Below are 6,000 nucleotides of genomic sequence, written 5' to 3' on the forward strand. Positions count from 1 at the left end.
CATAATAATATTCCCTTTCTCATTTAGGTCTTTAATCAGGTGTGTGACTATGATAAGTTGCTTAATGTCTCAGAGACTCCTTCTTTGAAATGGAGATAATAGTTGTATCTAACTAATAGGGTAGTAATGAAGATTAAATGAGTCAATGCATTTGGAGTGCTTAAGAGAGTACCCAGCACATAGTACTTTATAAGGGATAACTATTACAATGAAAATACATTTATTTATTTAAGTGCCACATTTAGTAAGTTATTCAACGTGTGAAAATGTAGTAAAAATTAAAAAGGTGGTTCTAATAACTAAAGCTTGAGAAACACCAACCAAATGGAATATATTTTGATTTTTTTCCATATGTAGAGGACTCAGTATTGGCAGGGGCAAATAGAAACCCTGATATTGTCTGATTTTACATTTCCTTCCCTGTCACACTCACTCCTCCTCTTAATGGGGCACCCCAAACTCAGTGCAATAACTAACACTTTCTACCATGAAACTCTCTGGATAAATTTTTTAAAAAGAAAACTGATTTTCAAGTCCATAGCTGTCACTCTGTTTAGACATTGTTCAATGCAATCAGATCTCTGTCATGCAAGAATCTGGACACAGTTGGGTCTTCCTGCTCTGAAGTTGTCCAATCTTAATTCCAGTCCTTCATTTCCCATTCCTACTTTCTGTGGTAGAAGCTGAGGAATGGTGTAAAGACTGATACCTGGATGGCAGCAAAAGAACAAAGGTCATAACTGTCTAAGGAGAGCCAGTAGAGCTTCCATTCTGTCCCCACTCCTGGGCACTGTGCCTCTTGGAAGAAGGAAGGGGTTATTCAGGTCCCCCCCAACCCCCTGCCATCCCCTGTGGGAGGGAGTGCCTGCCCATACCTCAGCCAGAGTTTCCCTCCAGTTTTAGCCTCATGCAGCTGCTACCCTGCCCCATCCCTCTGAAGCATCTGTATCCTTTGGCCACCATGAGTGGGTGGGCTTGTTTGCCTTGTGCCAAGACTTTAGGATCATTTAAAACACAGGGACCCTGGAATCCTGGAGCTGTAAGATGTTCTTTTTTTTTTTTTTAAAGATTTTATTTATTTATTTGACAGACAGAGATCACAACTAGTCAGAGAGACAGGCAGAGAGAGAGGAAGGGAAGCAGGCTCCCCGCTGAGCAGAGAGCCTGATGTGGGGCTCGATCCCAGGACTCTGGGATCATGACCTGAGAGGAAGGCAGAGGCTTTAACTCACTGAGCCACCCAGGCCCCCCTGTGAGATGTTCTGAAGCCATCAGCAGAAGTTTTGGATATTGTTAAATTATAGAATCCCTGTAAGTCTCTTTTGCTACCTGTCCTCATAGGAAAGCAAGAGGAAACAGTCCCTGGAGCAGGGCAATGAAGGGGGAAAAGAAGAGCTACCAGTAAACTTCATTTATCCATTTATGTGTTTATCCACTCATCCAAATGCCCCTACTCACATGTGCATTCATTTATTCCTTCATTCAGTATAAGCTCCTTGAGCAGATACCTGGGGCACGTGGACCACTGGGAGAAGCACCTGCCACCCCCACAGGCACTGGAGCCTTCCATGTGCCAAGATGGGATAGGATTTGCATAATATAGTCAGTTCAACACAGGGGAAACAGGCCCAGTGAATTGATTTTGGCTTGAGACTGGAAGTTCAGCACCAACTGACCTTGTAGTTTTTGTTTGACCTCCAGAGCGTTTTTCTTGGCTCTTAATTTAACAAATCTAAAATTCACTTGGAAAAACAAGGTGTGAGGCATTCTAAGCAAATTTCGAAAAAGGGAAGTATTTTACTGAAAGAGAAATGTGCCTGCTTGTATAATGACACACAATACAAAGCATGCAATACAAAGATGTCAGGCAAAAAAACAAAAACAAAAATAAACCCACCCAAAATAAAAATTAAGATGCCAAAGTTCAAAACCTCTAATACATAAGGCAATCTTACAAAATCTGTAGGAAAACCACTGGGATTTTCCCACCACACAATCATTCCATATACCCAATGATTTTAGGTTATGAACAGAGATATAGATAGATAGGTCATAGAAGAAATGCAATAGTCATTAATATAAAAATACTCATCACAATAGTAATAAGAGAAATGTTAATGAAAGTGAGATACTTCTTTTGCCTGATAATACAAGGGAGAGAGTTTATTTCATTCCGTTCATGAAAATACCCAGTGCAAGTAAGGATGTGGCGAACAATGTTTAACAATCATCTGTGAAAGCCATCTGCCCCAGAGTGTTCCCTACTTTTCTTTTCAGTTCTTGTAAGTTCTCCTCGGAAGGAAGGTTTGGTGCATTTTCTTTGAAACAATGTCACACTTCAGTGATTTCCTCCTGTTACTTTGATGCCTGAGACACTTTAAGGAAGCTATGGCTCTGTGGTGTTCACACCTGACCTCACTGTGGTGCCTTGTCAAGACAACTCTGTCACCCTGCAGCATTTGGTTTACTTGGTTCCCAAAAGGGAGGGGAGGAAAAAGGAGAAGTCACTCCCATAATTTAAATTTTGAACATGCGTCTTTGTGAAATTGCAGAAGTTCAAGCAACTTCGTACTTCTGTTTTGTCAAAATTCAATTTTCTTTATCTTCACCAGGAAGCAAGGCTCAGAGCTGTCCTGAAAGTAAGTAGAATAGGCACTACTAAATGTGACCACAGAAAAGCTGCAAGGATGTTGTCCACAGCTGTGTTCATCATGAGGGAGAACTAGAAACTCCCTGGAGGGCCAGCATTCATTTATAGCAGTGAATAAAATAGCCTGCTTCTTCCTGCTTTGGGGGGGCACCTCTTATATATTGAGGGTAAACAAGGGGACAAAAAAGAAGCAAACCAAACCAAAACAAAAAAAAACCAACACCTCATAATGGGCTACAGTCAGCTTAAAATAACTCAAAAAACCAATTGTGCAATCTCTTCCCAGTTCCGTGATGAATTATGTAACATCAAGGTTAGGTACTCTGAATTGAAATCAGATGTGGTTGGAGTATTTACACCAGTGAAACTGGCAAATGCTACAAATCAGGGCTTATTTTGAAAGCCAGCTGTCAAACACTTTCCAGGTCCCCAGTGTTTATAGCATGTTTGTGAAATGGAATATTAAGCTGATATCAATATTCACATTATGGAAAAATGTCTCATCATAAAACAGTATGTGAATGCAAAAAAAAAATGAACTTAGGCCCTTACCTCACACCATACATGAAGATTAATTCAAAATGAATCATAGACTTAAATATAAAAGCTAAAACAAAAAACCTGTAGAAGAAAACAAAGAAGAATTATTCAGACTTTGAGCTAGGCTAGGGAAATAATTCCACTTACAACAGCATCAAAAAAGAATGGAATACAAAAAAAAAAAAAAAAGAATGGAATACTTAGGAATAAATTTAACCAAAGAGGTGAAAGTTCTATACATTGAAAATTACAAGAAACTGAAGACACAAATAAATGGAAAGGCATCCTGTGTTCGTGGATCAGAAAAATTAATACTATTAAAATGTTCATTCTGCCCAAAGTCATCTATAGATTGATCAAATAAATCTCTAGCAAAATCCCAATGGAATTGTTTACAGAAATAGAAAAAAAAGTATAATTTGGATGGAACCATAAAAAACCCTAAGTAGCCAAAACAATCCCGAGAAAGCAGAATAAAGCTGGAGGCCTCACAATTACTGATTTCAAACTTTATAGCTCTTTATTTCAGAGCTATAATAACCCAAACAGTATGGTATTGGCACAAAAACAGATATACAGACCAAATGAACAGAATCAAGAGCTCAGCAATAAACCCACAGGTACACGATCCACTAATATTTGACAAGAGGGTAAAGAATAGCTAATACTTCAATAAGTAGTACTGCGAAAACTGGACATTCACATGCAAAAGAATGAAACTGGACCCCTACCTTATAGCACTCACAAAAATCTGCTTGAAATGGATAAAGACTTAAAACATCCGACCTGACACTGTACAACTACTAGAAGAAAGCACAGGAGAAAAGTTCCTCGACGTCGATCTTGGGGAAATGTTTTGGATGATATGAAAAGCACAAGCAACAAAGCAAAAATCAACAGCTGGAAGTACAGCAAACTTTATAGCTTCTGCAGAGCAAGAGAAGTAGTCAGCAGAATGAAAAGGCAACCTAGTGAATGGGAGAAAATATTTGCAAGCCATCTAACTGAAAAGAGATTAATATCCGAAATATGCAAGGAATCAATAGCACCATGAACATTCATAGTTGGACCTACCTGTTCAGGTTATTGATAGGAAACTTTAATTAAAAGTGTGGAGCTTTTTCCTTCTTATTCCAGCCTGCTGCCTCCCTTTCTGAAAAAAAATGCATCTCACCTGTGCGGTACAGGGATGGCTCTGCCAAAAGATCTGAGCTGGGGGTCCAAGTGTCCCCTTCCTCCCTTGACTGATTTGAATCTACCCACATCAGCTTTCATGCCTCTGCCTCCCCTTCTCCCTGAGTTGATCCCTCTGCAAATGATCTCAGAGTTGGGGCGCCTGGGTGGCTCAGTGGGTTAAGCCACTGCCTTCAGCTCAGGTCATGATCTCAGGGTCCTGGGATCGAGCCCCACATCGAGCCCCACATCGAGCCCCACATCGAGCCCCACATCGAGCCCCACATCGAGCCCCACATCGAGCCCCACATCGAGCCCCACATCGGGGGGGTCTTTGCTCAGCAGGGAGCCTGCTTCCTCCTCTCTCTCTGGGCCTGCCTCTCTGCCTACTTGTGATCTCTGTCTGTCAAATAAATAATTTTTAAAAATTATTTTTTTAAATAAAAATAGTTGCAGAGGCTCCTTTCATTCTACAGGACCACCAAACCAAACAAAACAAAAACAGATTCCTTTCCAAAGACTATTACATATCAGGACACAAGGAAATAGCAGATTAAATTAACATTGTGAATGATGAGCTGATAAATAAAATGTGGTGTGTCTATACAAAATATATTATTCAGCAATAAAAAAAAACCCGAAGTTCTGATATATGAAACCTTAAAATGTGCTAGGCGAAAGAAGCCAGGCACAAAAGACAACTTACCGTATGATTCCTTTTATGCTAAATATCTGGAATAATTGGCCAATCTATAGGGACGGAAAGTAGGTGAGTGGTTGCCTAAAGCTAGGGCAGGGGTGGAGGACTGGCTGTAGGTGAGAAAGGAGGAGCGTCTGCTAATAGGGACGGGGCTACTCTTTGGGATGATGAGCAGTTTTTAAAATTGTGGAAATGGTGGCACAACTCTGAATGTACTAAACACCACTGAGCTTTACCCTTTCTATGGGTGAATTATATTGTATGTGACTCATATATCAATAAAGCTGTTATATTGAAGGAAGGAAGGGAGGGAGGGAGGAAGGGAGAGAGAGAAGGGAAGGAGGAAGGAAGGAAGGAAGGAAGGAAGGAAGGGAAGATAGAATACTAGCTGACAGGAGTTGAGATATAAAGAAGAATACGGCAATAAATGGGGTGGAGTAGGGGCGCCTGGGTGGCTCAGTGGTTTAAGCCGCTGCCTTCAGCTCAGGTCATGATCTCAGGGTCCTGGGATCGAGCCCCACATCAGGCTCTCTGCTCAGCGGGGAGCCTGCTTCCCCCTCTCTCTCTCTCTCTGCCTGCCTCTCTGCCTACTTGTGATCTCTGTCTGTCAAATAAATAAATAAAATCTTAAAAAAAAATCTTTAAAAAAAATTTTTTAAAAAATGGGATGGAGTAAAGGATGTGTGACATCAGCGAACGCAAAGACCTGGAAGTGAGAGGGAGATTGGCTCATTTCAGGAACTAGAAGTAGCCCACAAAGACAAAAGCACAGAGTGGAACAGGGACCTGACCACCGGAAGCCTTCTAGACCAACTGAAGTTTAGGACCTTACCCAGTCAGCAAAATAAGTCTTAAGCTTAGGAGGGCCATGATCAGAGTTGCATTTTAGAAAGATCATTTTGGGTGTAGAAAGGATTAAGAGAGGGTAAGACAGAAG

Source organism: Neovison vison, chromosome 6, assembly GCF_020171115.1.
Source record: "Neovison vison isolate M4711 chromosome 6, ASM_NN_V1, whole genome shotgun sequence".
NCBI classification, from domain to species: domain Eukaryota; kingdom Metazoa; phylum Chordata; class Mammalia; order Carnivora; family Mustelidae; genus Neogale; species Neogale vison.